The sequence below is a fragment of the Scyliorhinus canicula genome, chromosome 17, assembly GCF_902713615.1.
Source record: "Scyliorhinus canicula chromosome 17, sScyCan1.1, whole genome shotgun sequence".
Lineage (NCBI taxonomy): Eukaryota > Metazoa > Chordata > Chondrichthyes > Carcharhiniformes > Scyliorhinidae > Scyliorhinus > Scyliorhinus canicula.
In genome coordinates, this window is record NC_052162.1 from 51,469,237 (window position 1) to 51,495,347 (window position 26,111).

General features: G+C 49.4%; 1 protein-coding gene across 3 annotated transcripts in view; it reads right to left on the reverse strand.

Moving 5' to 3' along the window:
* The window catches only part of frmpd3 (FERM and PDZ domain containing 3), a 648,120-nt gene that overhangs the window by 279,335 nt on the left and 342,674 nt on the right, over positions 1 to 26,111 (reverse strand). For all 3 annotated transcript variants that reach the window (XM_038775294.1, XM_038775295.1, XM_038775293.1), the window contains exons 3-4: positions 23,242 to 23,354; positions 115 to 244 (exon numbers count right to left, since the gene is read on the reverse strand). The gene's annotated coding sequence lies outside the window, so the exon portion shown is untranslated. The remainder of the gene's footprint in view (positions 1 to 114; positions 245 to 23,241; positions 23,355 to 26,111) is intronic.

A 26,111-nucleotide genomic window follows, 5' to 3' on the forward strand; every position in this document is an offset into this window, starting at 1 on the left:
ATTTCAAAAAACTTCATGTGAAATTTCAAATTAAACAGTTATCAGGAATTGAAATTCTGGCCAACAAAGAGAACGTAGAAAACTTCAGAAGTCAGGACAAAATAGATAATAAACCTTGAATGTTATTGATTCTCCGGTATCACTGATCCTTTCCAATGTACGTTGGATCCTCGAGTCTTTCTTGTTTTATTCGGTAACTTACATCATCTAGTGGAACGGCTCGTGGTAGAAAAGTAGATTACTTCTGGAAAAAAAATACAAAAGGACTGATTGGACTTTTGCATTCTCTCTTAATAAAGACTGCATTCATTACTAGATTAATAAAGTATGTTGTTAGTTGAGGTAACGGTTGAATTCTCTTCCAGTTGGCAGAAGATAATGCCAGCGCAGAGGGAACAATAATATTCAAAGAGCCGAAAATATTTATCTTCTTCTGTGGTGATGAGAGCATTATATAGGAATTAATTATTGGAAAATTGTGCAAGCTGCAATTATCAGCTTGGGAATTTAGAACTACTCTTACTTTCACATTATCAGCTGTAGCCCAGTCATTGGAGTTTCAGCTTCACATAAATAATAATCTTTTACATTTATTGGCTCAGATCTTTCAGGCAGCATGTTCCATAAATTGAACATTTTCTTCTTGTACATCAACTCAAAGTGTTTTTGTCCTGTAAGTTGTGGAAATATGAACAAAGAACAATACTAGCACAGGAACAGGCCCTTCAACCCTCCAAGCCTGTACCAGTCAATGATACCAACCTTGGCCAAAACCCTCAGCACTTTGTTGTGCTGTATCCCTCTATACCCATCCTCTCCATGTGTTTGTCAAGATGCCTTTTGAACGTTGTTAATGTATCTGCTTCCTCAACATCCCCTGGCAATGCGTTCCAGGCACTCACCATCCTCTGCTTAAAAAACCTGCCTTGCACATTTCCTCCAAACATTGCCCCACAGTCCTTAAACCTATACCCCCTGGTGACTGACCCCTCCACCCTGGGAAAGAGTGCCTATCCATCCACTCTATCCATGCTACTCATCATCTTGTAGACCTCTATCAGGTTCATAATGTAGATAATGACGCAGGGTTGTGAGGCTTTTGGGAAGTTAAGCAATTTGATTTGGACAGTGGAAAAGGAACAGAGGAACAGCGAAGAATTAAGGTGAATTAGAGTTGAATCAGAGTCTGTGCGGAGTTTGCACGTTCTCCCCGTGTCTGCGTGGGTTTCCAACGGGTGCTCCGGTTTCCTCCCACAGTCCAAAGACGTGCAGGTTGTGGATTGGCCACGATAAATTGTCCTCAGTGACCAAAAAAAAGGTTAGGAAGGTTTATTGGGTTATGGGGATAGGGTGGAAGTGATAGCTTAAGTGGGTCGGTGCAGACTCGATGGGCCGAATGGCCTCCTTCTGCACTATATGTTCTCTGTTCAAATGCAGAAAAGATGCATAACATTCTGGTTAATTGTATTTAGGGGATATCCCAATGATGCATTGGGGATTCCCTCCAGGAAGTACCCACATAAGGGTTTACCTGGAAGTTGTCCAGAAGTATTAACTCTCCCTGGACAATTGCACTGCGCTGGGTACCAACCAACAGAAGCAATGTAAATTGGGATGGTTCTACCAGTTTTACCCTGATAGCTACTCGGAAAGAATTAGAAGGAAAATATCCACTTCCAAATGCAGAATAACTATTGAAACACATGGACTGAGCTTCACAAGTATCACCCCGTACATACAGGACTACCTAGAAGATTCTGCACACCACCCCCAACCACCACCCCCGACACCCCCCTCACTGCCCCACAGGTCTGACCCACTTCCGGCCCAAAGCCCATCCCACTCCCCGTCCTGTCTGACCTAACGCCCCCTCAACCGAGTTCGACTGAACCGGGACCCCATCCCAGTCCAACCTGACTCCACAGCAACCCCCCACAACCGACAAGAGACCCGCCCACAGCCGACCAGACCCTCCCATCCCTCCCTTTCCAACCCGGCCTCACCCCATCCCACCCCACCCGACACCTCCTCCCAGTCCGACCCGACCCCCCACTCCTGACCTCACCACCCCATAACCCCCCCCTACCCCTCCAGATCTCTCGGTCTCTCCTCCAACCCCCAAACTCCAGTCTACCCCCAATTGTCTGACCTGCTTATCTTTGAAACTTACCTTCTTCATTTAAATTGCCCCTTTTACATCTCCTTTATGGCAATTAGTGCCTTAAAAAGGGGGCATGTTGTTCTTCCTGCACCCCAGTTAATCCTCGCTGTTGCAGCCTGAGGTGCACTTTACTGCTCCTGTCTCACTCAACCTGAGGGAAGAAGGTTGGGCGAGGCAGGGGCTTTCATAGAAATCATAGAATTTACAGTGCAGAAGGAGGCCATTTGGCCATCAGGTCTGCACTGGCATATGGAAAGAACACCCTACTTATGCCCACACCTCCACCCTATCCCTGTAACCCAGTAACCTCACCTAACATTTTTGTGGACACTAAGGGCAATTTAGTATAGCCAATCCACCTAACCTGTACATCTTTGGACTGTGGGAGGAAACCCACACAGACACGGGGAAGACGTGCAGACTCCGCACAGACAGTGACCCAAGCCAGGAATCGAACAGTGCCAACCAATGTGCTACGTGGATAAGTCCATCCAGAGTGGCAATTCACCGGAGATTGTCACTCTGAGCAAGGGTGGGAGAGACTTAAAAAAAGATTGGATTGAGAGGGAAAAAAAGAAGCAAAGAGAAAGTATGAAAAACAATCTAAATTTCACATTAAAAAAATGCTTACAACAATTTATAACCTTTGGGAATGAGACTCCACAGTTTAAATTGCTCCAAGGACAAGTAGATTGATTGCGTTTCGGGGACACAAACCTTCCATGTAAAAAGATACCTCTGCTGTTAAATTATGTCCCTAGGAATTAATATGCAAATATAGCAGTTCATGAAACTCACAGGGAGATTTAGGGCGAACTGCAATTTTCACGCAGCTAATAAAAGATAGATGTAATTCAGGATAATTTGCACTTTAATAATAGCCAGCTCCATTAAACTTGCTGTACTGTGGCAGCAAAATCTGAGCCATAATGTGAGATTGTGTTGCTTATCACAATAAGAAACTGGAGAGCACAACCCACTATGTCCAAGTGCTTTGAGGATTTATTTTCTCTTCATCACGTACAAAATGAACAGGGAAGAGGTCAAAATGGGGAGAAATCTAACCTCCCTGGCCATGAGTTAGAAAGACCAATCTATTTCTTTCCCTCGGTGTCAACAATGATTTGAAAGCCACAGAGCACTTGGAGGACTGGAAAAACGTTAATCAGCAGATTTAAGCACAACCATGCAAAATCACCTCTGGGAATTCTCAATCAAATTTTATTTTCCCCAGTGAAATACTGTGGGCCTCATAATGCATCTTTTGGCAGATTCCAACTGATTAAAAGCCAAAAACATCACTCCATTTCATTTTGGTAATTTATTGCAATCAATGCAAAATGATTGCACACTGTTAAGACTTCAACCTTTTTTATTCAAGTCAATGATTCTTACTCTCTTTGAATACTGTCTCTTCAACAATGCGCATTTTTGACGTTCAGTCTTCCAAAAACTAACGTATTGCTTTTGCCTTGATTAATAGAGCAGGACTCGCAAAAAAAAAGGTCGAAGTGAGTTGCCTGCAAATGACAAAGTTTATGAGCTAATAAATGGCTCAAAGACCTGAATGGACGGGGAAACCAACTTGCTTATAAAGCAGTTTTAAAGCAATTTATTGAAGTCAACCCCAACAGTTTTGACACACGTCAGTATTGCATTCTATTATTTTATGTACTGGCTTTTAGGAATTTGTCATATAATTCTGAAGGAGATAAAGGTAATGATTTGACATGTATTACTGAATGAAGATCAGTGTTCGAAATGCTTTTAAAGTTTTGACAGCTAAGTCACCCCATAATTATATTTTGGATCAATGAGTCGGCATTATATGGGAAGGCACTTTAGTTGTGATCGGCCAGTTGAGTATTCCTGTACTGTAATTGCCATATATCTGTTTCTGCGTCATTTTAAATGCTGCATTTGGCTACATTTATTCATAATCAAGAAAGAAGTTATTATAAAATATTGAGGGAGGAATCTGTCATGATATGCACTCATGCACATAATGAGATACAGACAGGCAGTGACAGACACCCAGTACAGCCAATCAACATGCAGGATAGAACACAACCAATCACCAGGCAGAACACTAGAGTCTCCCACTATAAAACACACGAGGCATCAGCACTCTGCCTCTTTCCACTGGTGACAACTGTAGTGACAGTTAGGGTGTATATATCAGTTAGCACATTCTACACGTGGGTCAGAGCTAGTCTGGTCGAGTTAGTTATAGAAAGCACGCTTAGATTAGTAGAGTGTCAAACCCACAGCGAACTGTTTGCACTGCTTAATAAGTTCAATAAACCGTATTGAACTAACATCACAGTTTAGAGTCTACTTTCAAGTACAACTGCATCCAGTTGCAGTCCGTGTTACCCCAGGGTGAATAACACGACAGAATCCACCCCCTCCCCCCCATTATTGGCATATTTCTCAGCGGTGGGAGATGGCTCACAATTGGCCGGCAGCAGGATCTTCTGGTCCCGCTGCCATCAATCGGATTTTCCATTGAATCCACCCGCCCCCGGTCAGACCGGAAGATCCTGCTGGCAAGAACGACTGGAAAATCCCCCCCTGTTCTTTTTTGTTTTACAACTCTGTTTCATGAGAGGGTCAACAGATTGAAAACTGTGGGCCAAGATATTCCACCTGCCATGCAAAGAGTCAGCGGGGAACACACTGCCGCCGATACTGGCTGCTCCACAGCTATTTTAACACTCCAGGGAACCTAAACTGACTGGAGGCAGGACTTTCACCCCTCACTTGGGAGGAAGGCCCAGCTAAGAGAGTGATGTACTGTCAATTAACACGAGACGAGAATGGGGAAACAATCGAGGCTTTATTGCACAAGATGTTGTTCCTCCTGCAGCTGGAACCAGAATGGGAGCAGCGCAGGAGAGAATACACTTTTATACGTCACCTGCTGGAGGAGCCAGCAGGCTGGGATTTACCATGGTACCTGTAATACAGTGGCAGTACCATAATACATGCAATGTGTTACCAGTGGTGTTTACCACATTCACCCCCTGTTTAAAAAACATCCGGCAGGGGTGAAGAAAACATTACAGATTGAGTCTGTCGGGGGCTCTGACCCTCCGCTGCGATCGCCTCAGTCCTGGTGGTGGTGTGGGTGCCGATGTGGTCACCTGCGACTCCGGGAGCGTGTTGTCCTCTCCTTCATCACCCCTTGTGGATCCAGTGAGGGGACGGATCCTGCTGGGATGGGTGCTACGGTGAGGTTCTCTAGTGGGAGAGTGGGTGGCGCAGGGGTGAATGAGGCAACCGGGGGGGAGGAGCGGTATCAGGTCGGGGGTTGTGGGCGGGGACTCAGCGGGTGCCAGGTCCCAGAGGGAGACTGTGTCCTGTCGCCCGTCGGGGTGTGCCACATAGGCGTACTGTAGGTTTGTGTGGAGGATGTGGACTTTCTCAACCAAGGGATTCGATTTATGGCTCCGCACATGCTTCCGGAGGAGGACAGGTCCAGGAACTGTCAGCCATGTTGGAAGCGAGGCCCCGGAGGTGGACTTTGTAGAGAAGGCAAACACACGTTCGTGAGGGGTTTCATTAGTAGCGGTGCACAGGAGCGACTGGATGGAGTGCGGCACGTCGGGGAGGACCTCCTGCCAGCGGGAAACCGGGAGATTTCCTAGACCGAAGGGCCAGCAGGACGGCTTTCCAGACTGTCCCGTTCTCCCTCTCCAGCTGCCCGTTTCCCCGGGGGTTGTAGCTGGTCGCCCTGCTCGAGGCAATGCCCTTGCTGAGCAGGAATTGATGCAGCACATCACTCATGAAGGAGGATCCCCGATCGCTGTGGACGTAGGTGGGGAAACCGAACAGGGTGAAGATGCTGTGCAGGGCCTTGATGACCGTGGCAGACGTCATGTCGGGGCATGGGCTGGTGAAGGGGAATCTGGAGTACTCATCAATTACGTTGAGGAAGTACATGTTGCGGTCGGTGGAGAGGAGGGGCCCTTTGAAGTCCATGCTGAGGCGCTCAAAGGGGCGGGAGGCCTCCGCCAGGTGCGCTCTATCTGGCCGGTAGAAGTGCGGCTTCCACTCTGCGCAGACCTGGCAGTCTCTGGTCACGGCCCTGACCTCCTCAATGGAGTAGGGCAGGTTGCGGGCTTTGACAAAATGGAAGAACCGGGTGACCCCCGGTGGCAAAGGTCATTGTGGAGAGCCCGGAGTCAGTCCACTTGTGCGCTGGCACATGTACAGCGGGACAGGGCATCTGGGGGCTCATTAAGCTTCTGTGGGCGACACAAGATCTCATAGTTATAGGTGGAGAGCTCAATACTCCACCTCAAGATCTTGTCGTTTTTGATCTTGCCCGCTGCGTATTGTTAAACATGAAGGCAACCGACCGTTGGTCAGTGAGGAGAGTGAATCACCTGCCAGCCAGGTAATGCGTCCAATGTCGCACAGCTTCCACAATGGCTTGGGCCTCCTTTTCGACAGAGGAGTGCTGAATTTCGGAGGCATGGAGGGTGCGGGAAAAGAAAGCCACGGGTCTGCCGGCCTGGTTGAGGGTGGCGGCCAGAGCTACGTCTGATGCATCGCTTTCCACCTGAAAGGGGAGTGTGGTAGTCACCACTGTTTATATAATACTTGTATTAGAGGTAATACTGTAAGGCTCCTGTACTACAGGTACGGGGGTAGATCCCTGCCTGCTGACTCCGCCCAGTAGGCGGAGTATAAATATATGTGCACACCGAGCTGCTCCCATTTCTGGTACCACCCCTCACCGTATGCGGCCTCACGACCCTTAAGGTCGACCCACCATCCCTGTTTGCAAACCTCACCCCAGATTGCAAACCCCTCGCCCCCAGGAGCAGACAGTACAGTGCCCAGGACAGGACCTTCATCAGGTCGGAGGTCCAGCGGCTGCTGCAGGAAGGCATCATTGATCATAGGTCATAGAATTTACAGTGCAGAAGGAGGCCATTCGGCCCATCGAGTCTGCACCGGCTCTTGGAAAGAGCACCCCACCCAAGGTCAACACCTCGACCCTATCCCCATAACCCAGTAACTCTACCCAACACTAAGGGCAATTTTGGACACTAAGGGCAATTTATCATGGCCAATCCACCTAGCCTGCACATCTTTGGACTGTGGGAGGAAACCGGAGCACCCGGAGGAAACCCACGCACACACGGGGAGGATGCGCAGACTCCGCACAGACAGTGACCCAAGCTGGAATCGAACCTGGGGCCCTGGAGCTGTGAAGCGATTGTGCTATCCACAATGCTACTGTGCTGCCCACATTGAGGTCAGCAACAGCCCCTGGAGAGCCCAAATGGTTGTAGTAAAGACTGGGGAGAAACACAGGATGGTCATTGGCTACAGTCAGACCATCAATCGGTACATGCAGCTCGACGCGTACCCCCCTCCCTGATATGTGATATGGTCAATCAAATTGCACAGTACCGGGTCTTTTCTACAGTGGACCTGAAATCTGCCTACCACCAGCTCCCCATCCGCAAGGCAGACAGCCAATACTCTGCGTTTCAAGCAGACGGCCGCCATTACCACTTCCTTAGGGTTCCCTTCGGCATCAATAACGGTGTCTCGGTCTTCCAGCATGAGATGGACCGAATGGTTGACTGGTACGGGCTGCGGGCCACCTTCCTGTACCTAGATAACATCACCATCTGTGGCCACGACCAGCAGGACCACGACGCTAACCTTTTCAAATTTCTCCACAAGGCCAAACTCCTGAACCTCACGTACAATAAGGAGAAATGCGCGTTCCGCACCAACCGCTTAGCCATCCTTGGCTATGCTGTGGAAAATGGAGTTCTAGGGCCCGACCCCGACTGCATGTTCCCCCTCCTGGAACTCCCTCTCCCCCACTGCCCCAAGGCCCTGAAACGATGCCTAGTGTTTTTCTCCTATTATGTCCAGTGGGTCCCTAACTATGCGGACAAGCCCCGCCCACTCATCCACTCCACAGTTTTCCCCTTAACGGCTGTCAGCCGTATCAAGGCTGACATTGCCAAGGCCACGATGGACACGGTCAGTGAGACACTCCCCTTCCAAGTCGAGAGCGATGCATCGGACGTCGCTCTGGCCGCCACCCTCAACCAGGCAGGCAGGCCCGTGGCATTCTTTTCCTGCACCCTCCATGCCTCCGAAATTCGGCACTCCTCTGTCGAAAAGGAGGCCCAAGCCATCATAGACTGTGCGGCATTGGAGGCATTACCTGGCCGGCAGGAGATTCACTCTCCTCACTGACCAACGGTCGGCTGCCTTCATGTTTAATAATACACAGCGGGGCAAGATCAAAAATGATAAAATCTTGAGGTGGAGGATCGAGCTCTCCACCTACAATTATGAGATTTTGTATCGCCCCAGGAAGCTCAACGAGCCACCCTATGCCCTATCCCGAGGTACATGTGCCAGCACCGGGCCCTACATGATGGTCTCTGTCACCCAGGGGTCACCCCGTTCTTTCACTTCAGAAAGGCCTGCAACCTACTCTATTGCGGAGGTCAGGACTGTCGCCAGAGACTGCCAGGTCTGCGCGGAGTGCAAACAGCACGTCTACCGGCCAGACCAAGCACACCTGGTGAAGGCCTCCCGCCCCTTTGAATGCCTCAGCATGGACTTCAAAGAACCCCTCCCCTCCACCGACCGAAACTAGTACTTCCTGAACGTGGTCGATGAGTACTCCAGATTCCCCTTCGCCATCCCATGCCCCAATATGAAGTCTGCCATGGTTCTTAAAGTGTTCAACAGCATCTTTGCCCTGTTCGGTTTCCCCGCTTACGTCCACAGCGACCGGGGATTCTCCTTTATGAGTGATAAGCTGCGTCAGTTCCTGCTCAGCAAGGTCATTGCCTCGAGCAGGACGACCAGTTACAACATCCGGGGAAACGGGCAGGTGGAGAGTGAGAATGGGACGGTCTGGAAGGTCATCCTGCTTGCCCTGTGGTCTAAAGATCTCCTGGTCTCCCTTTGGCAGGAGGTCCTCCTCGACGCGCTCCACTCAATTCGATCACTATTCTGCACTGCGACTAATGAAACCCCCCATGAGTGTCTCCTTGCCTTCCCTAGGAAGTCCACCTCCGGGGTTTCGCTCCCAACGTGGCTGGCAGCTCCAGGACCCGTCCGCCTCCGTAAACACGTGTGGATCCACAAGGCGGACCCGTTGGTCGAAATGCTGCATGAGAACCCACAGTATGCCTACGTGGCGTACCCCGACGGCCGCCAGGACATGGTCTCCCTCAGGGACCTGGCACCAGCTGGATCCCCACCCACGGCTCTACACCCCCCGCCGATTGCCCCGGCGCCACCCATCCTCCCGCCAGCGCACCTCACTACAGCCCACGCCCCAGGACGATCTGTCCTCCCCCTGGTTACACCCAGGGATGAAGATGAGGACAACACGCTCCCGGAGTCACAGGCGACCAAGCCGGCGCCTGCATCACCACCGGGACCGAGGACCTCACAACGGAGGATAAAGGCACCCGACCGGCTAAATTTGTAAATTTTCACCAGACTGTAAACTTTAAATTCTCACAAACCTGTAAATAGATTTTTCCACCACCCCCGCTGGACTCTTTTTTTTTAACAGGAGGTGAATGTGGCAGTCACCATTGTTTGTATAATACTTGTATTAGAGGTAATACGGTAAGGCTCCTGTACTACTGGTACGGGGGTAGATCACTGCCTGCTGGCTCCGCCCAACAGGCGGAGGATAAATGTGTGTGCTCACCGAGCTGCTCCCATTTCTGGTAGCAGCTGCAGGGGGCAACACATCTCTGCTTAATAAAGCCGCGATTACTCTCTATTCTTGTCTCATCGTAATTGATAGTGCATCAGGGAGTGTTTCGTTGACTGTGTGCATCATGGCCTTGGCGATGTCCGCCTTGATGTGGATGAAGGCCTGGCGGGCCTCAGCCGTCAGGGGAAAAACTGTGGACTTGATGAGTGGATGGGCCTTGTCCTCATAATTAAGGACCCACAGGGCGTAATATGAGAAAAACCCCAGGCATTGTTTCAGGGCCTTGGGGCAGTGGGGAAGAGGGAGTTCCAGGAGGGGTCGCATGATGTCAGGGTCAGACTCAATTTTCCACTACGTAGCCAAGGATGGCTAAGTGGTTGGTGCGGAACAAGCATTTCTCCTTATTGTAGGTGAGGTTAAGGAGTTTGGCGGTATGGAGGAATTTTTGGAGGTTTGCGTCCTGGTCCTGCTGATCACGGCCACAGATGGTGACATTATCTAGGTACGGGAAGGTGACCCGCAGCCCGTACTGGTCAACCATTCGGTCCATCCATCGCTGGAAGACCGAGACCCCATTGGTGACGCCGAAGAGAACTCTAAGGAAATGATAGAGGCGGCCATCTGCTTCTAACGCAGTATATTGTCGGTCCTCCGGGCGGATGGGGAGCTGGTGGTAGGCGGACTTCAAGTCTACTGTGGAGAAGACTCAATACTGCGCAATCTGATTGAACATGTCAGATATGTGTAGGAGGGTCTACGCGTCGAGCTGCGTGTACCGGTTGATGGTCTGACTGTAGTTAATGACCATCCTGTGCTTCTCCCCATACTTTACGACCACCACTTGAGCTCTCCAGGGGCTGTTACTGGCCTCAATGATCCCCTCCCGCAGAAGCCAGTGGACCTCCGACCTGATGAAGGTCCTGTCCTGAGCACTGTACCGTCTGCTCCTGGTGGCGACGGGCTTACAGTCCGTGGTGAGGTTTGCAAAAAGTGAAGGTGGATCAGCCTTGAGCGTCGTGAGGCCGCAGATGGTGGTGGTGGTGGGGGGGGGGGGGGGGGGGGGGGGGGGGTGGGGGTGGGGGGGGGGGGGGGGGGGGCAGGAGTTCGCCGAATTTCAAACTAAGTCTTTGGAGGTGCTATTGAAAATAAAGACTTAGTAACAGGCAGCGCAGAGATGGGGAAGGATGTAGAGCCTGAAGTTGCTGTACTCTACGCCCTGAACGGTGAGGGTCGCGACACAGTAACCCTGGATTTGCTTGGAATGGGATCCGGAGGCCAGGGAGATTTTCTGGGTGACGGGGAGTACCGGGAGGGAGCAGCGCCTTACCGTAGCGGGGTGGATGAAACTCTCTGTGCTCCCGGAGTCAAAGAGGCAGGTCGTCTCATGCCCATTGATCTTTACCGTCGTCGTAGCGGTTGCGAGGTTGCGGGGCTGAGACTGATCAAGGGTGATGGAGGCAATCTGCAGAGGATGTTGGGAGGTCCCAGGCTGATCAGCGGTGGCGGAGGTATCAGCGGGCAGCAAACGGCCAGACGAGCAAGGGTCCTGAGGGGTCCAAAATGCCGCCGAATGTGACTGCACCCACGGGGCGCACATGGTGGGCGGCAAAGATGGCGGCGTCCATGGGCCGCACGTGGCTTGCAGTGGAGAAGATGGCGGCGCCCACGAGCCGCATGTGGCTTGTGGTGGAGAAGATGGCGGCGCCCCTGGATCACACGTGGGGGGTGTAGCAATGCCGGGCCTGGAAACAGCGGCAACCGACCGGGCCTGGCAAACGGAAACAAAGTGGCCCTTCTTCCCGCACCCGTTGCAGGTTGCGATCCGCGCCGGGCAGCACTGCCTGGGATGTTTGCTCTGGCCACAAAAATAACATTTGGGCCCTCCGGAGTTGGTTGGCTGCCGTGTGGCGCAGGTTTGCAATGTACTTGAGTCGGCAGCTGGTGGGGCCCACGATGCCCACAAGGGTGCCGTGCGGACGGAGGTGCAGGCCTCCAGATTACGGGAGGCCACCTCTCGGGAACAAGCAAGCTGCACAGTTTCTGCATGATCGAGCGTACCCCCTTCGCCGCTAGCGAACGTACATAGACTTAATGCCCGTGACATAAGCGTCTCTGTTTAGTAGTTTGGTGTGTTGGACTGCCGAAACTGCCTGGCAGCCATAGTTCCTACCGAGAATCTGTAGAGCCCGCAAGAAATCGTCTAGAGTCTCCCCTGGGAGTTGCCGTCTCGTGGCCAGGAGGTGCCTGGCTTGCTCCTGATTCACTGACTTAATGTACTGTCCCTTTAGTAGCGTCATCGCTTCTGTGTAGGTGGGCGCATGCCGGATGAGGGGAAAAACTTGAGGGCTCACCCGTGAGTAGAGGACTTGGAGCTTCTGTGGGTCTCAGAGTTCTTCAGTGGCTGCTCTGAGGTAGCCTTCAAAGCAGGCTAGCCAGTGCTCGAAGGTGGATGTGGCGTTCGCTGCATGAGGGCTCAGCACCAGGCAATCAGGCTTGATTAGAATGTTCATCTTTTAAAATCTTGTGCAATAAATTGATGTACCGTCAATTACCACGAGACGAGAAAGGTGAAACAATCGAGGCTTTATTGCACAAGATGTTGTGCCTCCTGCAGCTGGAACCAGAATGGGAGCCACGCAGGAGAGCATGCACTTTTATACGTTGCCTGCTGGGAGGAGCCAGCAGGCTGGGATTTACCGTGGTTCCGTGGCAGTACCGTAATACATGCAATGTGCTACCAGTGGTGTTTACCATAGAGAGCTACTGGTCAATCTGATTGGCCAGACCGTGCTGTCTCAGCAGCACTAGAGGTAGTAATAGCATCACCAGAGTTGAAGTCCAGGAGCCCAGGACCAGGTAAATGCAGAGGCCCCAGGGCAGGAATGGGAGGCAAGGTCAGGTGGTGTGGGTAGAGAGGGGAGTGGGGGTTTTAATGGAGGGTTTTGAGGGCTGGGGGTCAGGGAAGGGAGCACTTATGGGATGGTGGGATGCAAGCACCTGATTTTGAAAGGATGGTGTGGATGGAGGTTACCTCCTTAATCATGGGCAGCACAGCGGCACAGGGGCTAGCACTGCTGCGTCACAGCGCCAGGGGCCCGGGTTCATTTCCGGCCTTGGGTAACTATGTTGAGTTTGCAGTTCCTCCCCATGTCTGTCTGAGTTTCCTGCAGATACATTGGTTTCATCCCACTGTCCAAAGATGTGCAGTTAAGGTGGAGTGGCCATGATAAAATAGCCCCTTTGTGTCCAAATATACAGGTTAGATGAGGTGACAGGAATAGGACGGCGGAAATGGCCTAGGTTGGGTGCTCTTTCAGAGGGACGGTGCAGTCTCGATGGGTTGTACGGCCTCCTTCTGCTGTGTAGAGATTCTATGATTCCTATTTTCCCCCTCCCCCTTCCCAACTGAGGCCTGTGCAGGGCGACTGTCCAGATTTCCTGCTCCTCAACTCTTTCTGTGTCCCTCAAAATGGAGGCTATGCAGGAATCAGCCCTTATGTGATCATTAATTACCCCCTTATGTGCCTCAATTAAGGCAGCAGCCCTAGGTCTTGACCGTCCCATCGTAAAATTGCAGACTGGCAGGAGCGGGTGGGTGTGAGGTGGGAAGGCTATTTGAATCATTTGAAGCCCCCCCCGCCCCTACCCCACCGCTAGTGGGAAAACCATAGAATGTTTCCATTTATTTCTGAAACACTGCACGCTGACTCACTATGTGCTAGCTTCCACAGATACTGCTGCTTTACCCATGTATATACTCAGCCTGTACATTAGAGCATGCTGCTTCAGCCTAACAACTCATTATGATATGACTTAAGATTGCACAGGATACAAGTTGAAATCCACACTGGTCCTATAATTAAATTGTCACACATGGGAGGCACTGGCTAATAATTGAGGGAAATGGCAATATTACTTGTGAGCCAGCTTGTGCCACTGTGGCTCCAGCAGCTTTGCAGCAGTTGCCAACACTAAAGGTGCACCTGACAATGCCACCTGATACCCTCATATATGGCACTTGTGGTGGAACCTGTCTTTCATGAATTGGCCTCTTCATCCATCGATAAAAGTGCACCATATGAAATGATCCATTATTGATGGGTTTGCTGTGTGCCCAGCTGCTCACATAGATGGAAGGATGCTGCAATGATTTGACAGAAACACACATCTCCATCTACTGAAACATTTTGATCTATTTCTTAGCTGTGAACTAAGGAGAGAGTATCATATAAGTCCCAGCTTGCATGCATCAACTCCACATCTCTTCGGCATTCCATTGCAATCTCAAATAAATACTGGGGGAGAGGTTGCCAAAAAAGCAGAAAGAAGATACACTAGCATAGCAGTTATGCTATTAGACTAGTTATCCATAGCCCTGGAAGGATGACAAGGGATGTATACTTACTGCCTTAGTTTCAGGTGCTGAGTTGGACCTAATTTTGGGCAGGAACCTGATTGAAAGCACAATTGGAATTCGGCCACATATTTCCAGAAGGTGAGCAATTGAGAATCCACCGGCAAAACTGTTGTCCAATTAAATAATAATAATTAATAATAAAAATCTTTATTGTCAAAAGTAGGCTCACAACACTGCAATGAAGTTACTGTGAAAAGTCCCTAGTCATTCCGGCGCCTGTTCGGGTACACAGAAGGAGAATTCAGAATGTCTAATTCACCTAACAGCACGTCTTTCAGGACTTGTGGGAGGAAACCGGAACACCCAGAAGAAGTTCATGCAGACACCGGAGGAACGTACAGACTCCGCACAGACAGTGACCCAAGTCGGGAATCGAACCTGGGACCCCGGAGCTGTAAAGTAACAGTGTTACCCAATGTGCTACCGTGCTGCATTAAGGATGGCAGGCAAGAATATGCACCGGAAATATGATTTCATGTGTTGGATTTAACATAACACTCGCAGCTTTTTAAATTAAAAAAAAATAAATTTAGAGTGCCCAATTCATTTTTTCCAATTAAGGGGCAATTTAGCGTGGCCAATTCACCTACTCTGCACATCTTTGGGTTGTGAGGGCGAAACCCACGCAAACATGGGGAGAATGTGCAAACTCCACATGGACAGTGACCCGGAGCCGGGATCGAACCTGGGACCTTAGCGTCGTGAGACAGCAATGCTAACCACTGAACCACCAAGCTGCCACAGGACATTCACAGCTTTGATATTGGCAGCACAGAGTTGTGCAATTCTAACAGTTCTGTGAGAACTTTGAGAGGAATTTCAGGAATGCGGAGAAGGGCTGCAGTTGCTTCATGGACAGCTCCCTGAACATTATGTTGGAAATGGTCAAGGCTTGGAGACAGATGCTGATCCTCGAGACTGGCAGGAGGAGGTCAGCTGTCCTGAATAAGTAGACATGGTTTCAGATAGCAGAGAAGGTACAAAGCTAAAATGTGGTGCAGAGGACCTGGACCCAGTGCAGGAAGCATTTTGATTACTTCCAGAGGGTTGGCAAAGGGAGAGTGCCATATAAGTCCCAGCTTGCGGCCATCAAATCCACATCTCTTCGGCATTCCACTGAACAGATATCCCGAGCCATAATATTTACCATCATACAGATGAAGATACTCCAAGGCTTGTTGGAAAGTATGCTCACTTTCCATACATTCTGATGGAGGGCTCCCCATCCCACAGTGATGTCCCTCAAATGTGGATTTGCTGTTTGGACCACAGGCATGACCCTTCACACCACAACTACCCTTTTGTTAATCATTGCCGGCAAAAATAGCTCAAAACCCAGAGAAGAGGAGGGAAAGCAGGGATGAGTTCCATCCTGGGTAATCCTAATGCCAATGGAGGAGGAAGCCCTACAAATCGGGTGGTAGCTGAAGGAGCAATAGGAGTGGGGTCAGGATCGGGTGATTGAATTAATCAGCCAAGTCGCACAGAGCTGTGGGTGGGCGGCACGATAGTACAGTGGTTAGCACTGTTGCTTTACAGCGCCAGGGGCACTGTCTGTGCAGTCTGCACATTCTCCCCATGTCTGTATGGGTTTCCTCTGGGTGCTCCGGTTTCCTCTCACGAATCCCGACAGACGTGCTTGTTTGGTGAATTGGACATTGTGACTTCTCCCTCTGTGTACCCGAACAGGCGCCGGAGTGTGCCGACTAGGGGATTTTCACAATAACTTCATTGCAGTGTTAATGGTAGCCTACTTGTGACCCAATAAAAATTATTATTATACCTCCAGCTGTCCATTTGGCACAATTAAAATACATTTATATGGTCATCAAGATGTGATGGTATGAATGTAATGTTGCACATGTGCAGCACTAACTGATGTCTTCTCGCTGAAAAAGAGATATTGCTGTTGGTGCAAGAAGAGTGGAATGAGGAGGTGGCTCTCTGCAGAGGGGGGAACAACATACTGAAGGAAGCACTTTCACTTGGCTCAGGCACCCCCTCCACCAGTGCAGAAGTTCACATACATATCAATAGGGCCCTCAGCCACAGATACAAAAGATGGCAAAAGGTGAGGAGCACTTCACTTGTGAGCAGAATCAGGTGCTGCAGGCAAGAACAGCTGCAGGGAGTCCGCATTGGAGGACAGAAGACAAATGCACCTAAGCTCAGCTGGACACAAGTGATGCGCCTCGGGGATCATATACATAGCGGGTCCTGTGGAGCAGCAAAGAGGAATGTGTGGGCATCTGTCAGAATTTCCAGAGGCAGTACACAATTCTGTGCTGAAGTTGGAAGAGCCTATCTCTTCCTCGAGTACTGTGATATCTGTGATATTTGAATTCAGGATCACCTCAATTAAAAGCATGACATTCCATGCCTGACAGGTGTGGGTGAGCAGATGGACGTCTGTGGTTCAAGAGGACGGCTCGCCAGCACCTTTGCAAGGGCAGTTAGATATGGGCAATACATGCTGGCCTTGCTACTGACGTCCATATTTCACAACAAAAATAAAAGGAATGTACAGTCATATTTGTAAAGAGGAAGCTGCAAGAGCTTTTGACAGGATTATGAGGTAGAGTTAGAATTCATGTTGTTTGTCCAAGTTGCCTTCAGAGATCTGAAGAGGTATATTTGTGAAACACATTTCCCATACCTGGGAAGCCACCTCTCCTGTAAGACTGACATCGATGAGAAGATCCAACATCGTATCCAACCCCTGAGTGCCTCCTTTGGACGGTTAAGGATGAGAGTCTTTGACACCGTGACATCTATGCTGATACCAAGACCCTTGTGTACAAGGCGGTTGACCTCTCGACTCTTCCATATGGCTCAGAAAATTGGGCTAAGTAGAGATGCCACCTCAAGGTCCTGGAGAGGTACCATCAATGCTGCCTGAGATGGATTCTCCGCATCAGCTGGAAGGCCAGGCGTACTAACATCAGTGTCCTTGAAGGAGCCAAGAGCACCAGTTTCGAGGCCATGATTCTGAAACCAACTCCACTGGGCCAGCCATGTGCGTGAGATGTCAGAGTCCTAACTTCCAAAGCAAATCTTCTTCATCCAGCTCAAGGAACAAGAAGAGGACAAAGGAAGTGCTTCAAAGGCACCCTGATGGCTTTCCTCAAGAAATGCAACATCAACTTTGCTCAGAAGAGACCTGCTTGGAGGGACCTCCTGATTGAAGGGACACAATTCTTTGAGAACACCCGACGGCAAGAGAAGGCCTAGAAAAAGTGCCTGGGAAAGGAATACCAGCAGTCTAGAGTCAAATTTCCCACTTCCTGGAAACACCTGCCAAATGTGTGGTAGAAGATGTGGCTCTAGGATCAGGTTCATCAGTCATGCAAGAACCCACAGAACCCATGACCAGTAAAACAGAGTTTCTTCAGTGGACAACCATTATCGTTAGCGAGTGCACGGCCAATAAGAAGATCTAACAATTGGTTAGCAATAATTTATCAGTGTCCCATAACAGGTCACTGCTTCATTCGTCGGTGCTCCTATATTAGTTAATGTTACTGTCAGGCCTCAATTAAGATATTGTAATAAAAACAGAAAATGCTGGAAATGTCTGAGGTATTAATGTTGTTTTTCTCGCCACATGTTGCCAAACCTGCTGAGTGTTTCTAGTGTTTTTTTTCTTTCAGATCTCCAGTAGCCACAGTGATCTGCTTTTGAGTGAGAATACTGTGTCAAGTATTAGTCTCCTCACATGCTGGGTGATTTTGGAATGGGTGCAGAAGAGGGCCACTGGGCTAATTCTGAGCTTAATGTACCTTGTTTATTGGGTCAGGTCAATACACTTTTGGGGTCACCGAATTCAGATTTATGAGATGATGATTGGATCGTGTTTGAGTTGATAGCTTAGGGAAATTCATTATCATTTTTACAAGGCCAGATTTGAATTGGATGTCAGAAGATGACCGATGACCTGGAGAATGGTGAACTTCTGCACAGGCTATCGGCTCACGCAGTTGACAGCAATTCACCTGTTTCTGGCAGCTGCGGAAGTCATCTACATACAAACTATGTTTGTAGGGGGCAGCACGGTAGCATTGTGGATAGCACAATCGCTTCACAGCCCCAGGGTCTCAGGTTCGATTCCGGCTTGGGTCACTGTCTGTGCGGAGTCTGCACATCCTCCCCGTGTGTGCGTGGGTTTCCTCCGGGTGCTCCGGTTTCCTCCCACAGTCCAAAGATGTGCGGGTTAGGTGGACTGGCCCTGATAAATTGCCCTTAGTGCCCAAAATTGCCCTTAGTGTTGGGTGGGGTTACTGGGTTATGGGGATAGGGTGGAGTTGTTGACCTTGGGTAGGGTGCTCTTTCCAAGAGCCGGTGCAGACTCGATGGGCTGAATGGCCTCCTTCTGCACTGTAAATTCTATGATTCTATGAAACATACAAATTAGGAGCAGGAGTAGGCCACTTGGCCCTTTGAGCCTGCTCCACCATTCAATAACATCATAGCTGACCTGATTGTAACCTCAACTCCACATTCCCGCCTACTCCCAAATAACCTTTTACCGCCCCTCCTAACTTATCAAGAAACTATCTACCTCTGCCTTAAAAATATTCAAAGTCTCTGCACCCACTGTCTTTTGAGGAAAAGAGTTCCAGAGACTAAGGGGTCCTATGAAAGAAATAAATTATCCTCAACTTTGTCTTAAATGAGTGACCTCTTAATTTTATATAGTAAACTTGTATTAGACAATACCGGGTAGAGGGCGGTAATGAAATGTTTATTGGCAACTAACAAGGGTAACCTATGTACAGGCACAGAGCCTTTAATAACACTCTGGCTCCTGGGTTTACTCTGACCAGAACCCTGCTCCCTGGGACTCACGCTGATCCTCAATGGTTGGAGTTTGCATGCTCCCACATGATAGGCCCCGAGCAAGTCACTCGGACCAGGAGGGCCGCGCTACCACAGACCCCAGTTCTAGATTTTCCCACAAGAGAATACATCCTCTCCAATCCATCCTGCCGAACTCCCAGGGTATTATATCTTTGAATCAAGCGGCCCCCTATTCTTCTAGACCCTACTGAATACAAGCTTAGTCTGTCCAAACTTTCCTCATAAGCCCATTCCAGGTATTAGTCTGGTAAACCGTCTCTGAGCTACTTCCAATTCAATTGCATCCTTCCATAAATAATAAGACCCAATACTGTACATAGTACTACAGAAGTGGTCACAACGTACCCTGTATAACTGAAGCAAAACCTCCCTACTTGCTATGCATTCAATTCCTCTCGCAATAAATTATAAAATTCTATTAACTTTCCGTACATTCATACTAGGACATCCAGATCCCGCTGCATCTCTTATAAAAGTTTGGCAGTGAAAGGAATCATCAGAATGATTGACTGGATTTGTTTCATTTTTACCTGGGGGATGAGTGGTGAAGAACTTTCCTTATTATTTTTCTCCAATGTGCCCTGGCTTTTTAAAATCTGTTTCCTTGCCTCTCCCAGGAGATCACATGGGGCTGTATTTTATGGGGCGCCATGGTCCCCTTTTTCTATATTGTATGTTCAGTAGTTCTCACAAAGAGGTTCTGAGTATTGTATGGTTGAACAGTTAGCGCTTATCAGAACTATGTACATAAATAGAGGTTATAGCCCACGCTATGAGCTAACTCCATGCTTGCTTTCACACAGGTCTCTTTCTACTCCACAACTGAGTCCAGTCTCTAGTCATGTGTCTTTTTACAAAACATTGTGGGTGGTACTGTTTCTCTGACCCATAATAGCACGTTGAGGGAGGCCACCGCGCCTGCACGGGTTGGTGCCGGCGCCACTGCGCATGTCCTCATTGACGCCGGTGCCACTGCGCATGTCCTCATTGACGCCGGTGCCACTGCGCATGTGTGGATCGCGCGGCGCACAGTTTGCACTGGGATAGGAGGCTGGAGCAGCGTGAACCGCTCCAGCGCCGTGTAGGGGCCAGAATCGGGGGTGGGATCCTCCCCTACCCGGCGTGGCGGGCCATACCGGCGCTGAGGAATGGCATGAACCACTCCGGCGTCGGGCCGCCCGGACGGTGCGGAATCATCCGGACGTCAGGGGCTAGGCCGGCGCCGGCAGGGTTGGTGCCGCGCCAGCCGGTGCCGAAGGGCTTGGCGCCAAAGGGCCTCCGCCGGCCGGCGCGAGCAGGCGCATGCGCAGGAGCACCAGCGTGTGCTGGCATCATCCCAGCGCATGTGCAGGGAGGGTTCTTCTCCGCGCCGGCCATGGCGGGGGTTGACAGCAACCGGTGCGGAGGGAAAGAGTGCTCCGGTGGGGGCTCGGAGAATCCCGACCCGGTACTCCCAGCGGCCCGTTCATGCCGTCGTGAAACGCGGCGGCATTTCCGACGGCGTGGAAACTCTGCCGCCGAATGGGAGAATCCCGCCCCTGATTTCTCCAAGCCCATAGAATGATATGTCTGTCAGTCATAGCCAGAGATCTCTCTGCTACAGTTCCTTATCTGGGAGGACTGTAACATTGGCTCCTGTGTCCTGTACTATGGCTATCACCTAAAATGGAAAGGTGCTGTTTGCGGGTTTCAGACTGCCTAACTATTTAGATGAACTTTTCTCGAGTCAGATCTTTCTTGGCCTATAGTATGTCTGAAAGGGAATCATTAACAACTCCAATAACAACAGTTCTGTCCCTTATGAGTCCTGACATAGGCCACCATAGTCACAGCCTTCAGCCTATCTGTATAATTCATTTATAAAAGAGTCAAGCAAATCTCCAGGCTGGTGGATGTGTTTGCTGATTTTCATCATGTCTAAAATGATGATGCTTCTTAGATTAAAATATGTATTGGAGGATTTCAGAACTTCACCAAATTTATCTGAAGATTCATGTATTCCTGGTCTCACAACAGTACCAGACCAAATGAATAAAGTAGTGCATTCACTTATTCAACATTTGTGTTTTTACCTAATCCTGAAGCTATCAGGTGCCTTAAGAATCTCTTCCACAAAGTCCCCAATGTTGTGTTTGGTCTATTCCTTGGATCCAATTGGTCTGGTAATGTTCATTTGAAAGTTCAGGTGAGTACATTTAAATATCGTGCAGGTTTTAAAGATGGTGCCACAATAATCATTTTTTCAAAGAGGTTTCCTGGACTTGTCGTACTTGGCAGGTTCCCATGGTGATAGGGCCTCTTTGGGGTTTAGCTTTCTGTAGCAATTTGTTAAATCAACAATTTGGGGCCTTCGCTGCGCTGTTGAAGGATTTCCAGGTGTTAAACTATTGACTCACAGCTTTGGCTGTGGTTTACAAACTTTCTGCTTCTTTTCTTTTCCTTACAACAAAGTCGGCCACCATTTGGTGTGGTGCCGATTCTGAAACTCTGCTGGCCACGCTGCTTTCGGAAATGGCCCTGAGATTTTTTTTTACAGCAGTGGAACTTTTCAAACTAGTCCTGCCTAGGGCTAAATTATCTACTCACCCCAGCTAGTTCCTTTGAATGTGTAGTTTGTGGGCATTCACAGTGGACCTCCACCACATCTTGTGACCTCCTCAGCTGCACAGTGGAGTTTTTTTTCTTTGCCTTTCTGCTTCCAATGCTGCCATGGAACTTCTCCAGACAATCTCCTTTGTCTTCACTTCAGGTGATTTGAGTCAGGTCCGAATGCTGTTTCTTTAATTTTCTAGCTTTTGAGTTTCTGCTCGTTTCCCTGAGGTTCTGAGTTTTTTCATTAACTGCTGCCATGTTGTGTGTTCAGTAGGTCTCACGAAGAGGTCCCGAGTCTTGCAGGTTTATTGGTAACGTATAACTATGTACATATACGCAGGCTAAAGGCCAAGCTATGAACAAACTCCATGCTTGCTTCCACACAGGTTGCTATCCTGTCCACAACTGACTCTAGTCTCAGGTCATGTGCCTTTTTATATCACACCATTGCGGGTACTGCTTCCCAGACCCACATTAACTCTTGCTATGCTAGTAACCCTTCACAGCACCCACCTAAACTAGAATGTAGGTGGGGAGTTCATCCAATGGACGAACGGCTGCTCTGCTCTCACTTGATGGTCAACTGGCCTCAGGGACAGGGAATCCAACCTCAGAAAGCTGCTGACCAATCGCACAGCTGGCAGCTCTGTGGCCTCAGCAGTGCTAGGTGGGAGCTGTGGCCAATGCTGGGATTACAGGCAGTCCTCAATGGAGATCATCACTGCAGTCAAATACCAAGATAAGTGGGGGAGATTTCGCCAGGGCCAGGCTGGCAGGCCCGGATGAGGAGGTTGGGGGTCAGGTTTGAGAGGCTTGGGAGGAGGATAAAGGAAGAAGTGTAATCTTAGAGGCTGTGCCTCCGATGGACACAGAGGACCCCCAAAAAGCATCCACATTGAGGCATTTAATAACCCACCCCACCTTGATACCTGCTGGTAGGGCAACGTAAAATCCAACCCATGGTTTTAGGTAAGGTGAAGAGTGAATATGTTGTAATACCCAAGGTATCAAAATTGTGCAGGGCAGGTTGCATGAGTTAATGGATCTTTTCCAATCCATTATTGTTCATTATGCTACTTGGTGTAATAGTACTCGTTACAATTCCACTGGGTTATCATTATTATTTCAGTGAGATTGCTTGACTGATTCAAATCATTTATCTGTTCATACTTGCTTATCAATTAATATGTCTTTATCATGTGATGTAATTTTGATATACTCCTTTATGTTTTAAGTGTTCTTGTCTCATGTGTTAGGCAGATTCTCTTTATCAATTTACTTTGTTATATTAATTCGAACTGCTTTGTCTCTTGGTTCTTGCTATCTGTTGATACAATTAACTTTTTTTCTGCTCTTGTGACTTAGTAATTCATAGCCAGTTAATACTCCTTCATCAGATAGTCCTCTTGTATCAATGAGCATTCTTTAATCAGTTGATATTTCTTTTTAAGTTAATGATTTCTGATCTGTGAAACTCTTTCATCCTACCTGTCTTGTTTTTTGTCTCCATCTTGATCTCGTGTCATCACCTATATGGGAAGTTTTAAATGTCCTCTGGAATTCTTGATCGATCCTCACAACAGGCAGACATAGTCTTGAGGCTGAATTAAAAGAGATATTACAAAGACTGTAAATCTAAATGACATGAAGTCAAGGAACATACATATTGAGTACAAATAGCTCACTGGAACAGTTTTAGAATATTTGCAATTTTCAATATTATTGGGAGAATCCATGGGCAGGATTCTCCGGTCGCCGACGCCGAAATCATGTTCGGCCGGAGCATCAAAGTTTGCAACCAAATCGGGGGCAGCAGCACGATGTTCCGCCCCCTCCAAAGCGGAGTACTTGACGGTCTCAGGACATTGCCTGAGGCTCACCCCTGACCGGCCGAGTTCCCGACGGCACGGGTCTCTCATGGTCTTATCCGTTGGGGACTCAGTGAGGCGGCTGCAGACTCAGTCCAGTGCCGCTACAGTCAGGGGAGGGCCGATCCACGGGCAGGGGCGACTTTGCCAGGGGCTGGGTGCACTGTGGGAGGGTGGCCCGGGGCGCGCGAACCCGCCAAAGGGGTGGTACTATTTCGCAGGCCAGGTCCACGAGCATCCGGCGCCATGTTGCACGGTGCGGCCGCTGCAGGCCACGGACCCGCCAATTCTCTGGGCCATATCGCCAGCTGGAGCCAGGTGCTCTATGCCGCCTTGATGCTAGCCCCCAGCCAAACGGAGGATCGGTGGCCGTTTTACGTCATTTATTTCTGTCGTAAAATGCCACCGTTCCCACGCCTGCATAGGAACATAGCCTCAAAATCGGAGAATCCAGATCCATATCTGTGTGAATGCACTGAACCTTAGTATTCTTTGTACGTAGCATTTATAGCAGTGATGATTGCTTTTTACCCGCCTGTCCAGGTTGCATAAAAGGTTTCTTGTGGAAATGATTACTCAAACATTTCATTAATAAATGATATACTGTTGCTGGAATGGCACGATGCCCCCAGTCAATCAATTCCCTATGGGAAGTACGCTGGATCTTTATGTAACAGTGTGAGACAGCCCTCCAATGTTACTAATCCTAATGATAGCTGAGAAGTGCTGAAACTCAATAGGTGCGGAAGGCAATTCTGGCACTTCAAATGATAATCTATAGATTGTGAAGTAAGGTGGCTGTCTTACCAGATGAAATGTGTTAATTCCCAATGTACTTCATGGAAGAAAGTGTTGCACCCACCTGCCTTACCACTCAGTCTGTAAAACATGGGTGTTTTCCTGCAGTGGTACCAGGGTTGCTGTCAAGCATGCTGCTGTCACAAGGAAATGGTACAGGGTGAATTCAGTGTTAGATCATCAAATTATAACGCCTGCATTCCCTGTCTGAATTGAGCCCTGTATTAACCCCCACGAGACCCATAGGGTCAACCCGATTGACTTCTCCGTGAGGCTGGTGGAATATGAGCTCCCCCGCTGAGGGACGGAGGTGTAACGGCGGGGCTTATCAAAGCCCACCGATAAAAGCAGGCCAGGAAGGGAACCGGCACTTTCCGATGTTTCCGGCTGGGTCCAAATGTACTCCCCGCCGAGTTTGCCGCTTTGCTTTGGCTTGTTGAATAAACCATTCTTTTGAATTCTTCATAGGACTCCGATGATAGTAGTACCGGTGATGAGGAAAAACGGAACTACAGGTGGAGATTCTGGATGCCCAGACCTTGGCGGAATCTCACTACAGAGGAGCAAAGTCAGAACAGATTTAAAAAGCCTGATCTACCCTGCGGCCCCAGATCCCAAACATTTGACGAACTGGTGTCACTCATGGTGAAACATTATGACCCCAAACCATCGTTAATTGTCCAAACGTTCAATACGGCCGGAAGAACCCCAGGGAGCCAGTCACACAATGTTTGGCGTGCCTACGCAAGCTGGCCGAGCACTGCGATTATGGGCCATCACTTCCTGAGATGCTGAGGGACCGCCTTGTGCGCAGAATCAACAACATAGCAATCCAATGCAAGTTGCTGGCTCAACCATCTTTGGACTGAAAAAGGCCAGGGAGAAATCTTCCTTATATGAAAATGAGGAGAAGGAAGTCCAGGAGCTCCAGGGCTCGCTGGAGATAAAGGTGAACAGTGTTGGACACCCCCCATTCAGGCGAGCAATGCCTCCTAAGAGTAGAGCCTCTGGGACTCAGCCACTGCCCGAGCAATGACGTGGCCAGACCCATTGGCCAAGGGCCTCATAAAACTCAGTGAGATATCTCCCCGAACCCTCGGAGAAGGACTCACAACGGCGCTACACCTGTAGTCAGAGGAACCGTGGGAACCATGAACGGGAGATCCGCCAACAAGCATACTGCCCTGGACAGGGGACATGCCAACTGAGAGACCTGGCACAGTCCGATGAGGGCGGGTGCATGCAACTAAATTGCATCGCCACACCAAGAATAGCCCCCATCAAAGTGACCATTCAGGTTAATGGCCACCCACTAGAAATGGAAATTGACAATGAGGCTGCTATCTCGGCCATTGGACGGCAGACATTCTAGAAGGTCCGGATAGGAATCCAACGCCTGGAACTGAGGCGCGTTTGGTAACGTACATGGGAGAACGGTTGGCCATCGCGGGCACAACGATAACTCCAATTGCTTAAAGGCAGCAATCCATCCATTTGCCATTTATCGTGTTATGAGGGCTCGCAGCCAGTCTGTTGGGCCGTTACGAGCTGCACCAGCTCCACCTGGACTGGCAACAGATTTTTCAAGATGGGCACTGGGGATTAATGTCTCAGGGAAATACCCAGAAGTTTTCCAGGATAGCCTGGGAAAAATAAAGTGTGACGTGGCCAAAATCTACGTAGACCCAGACA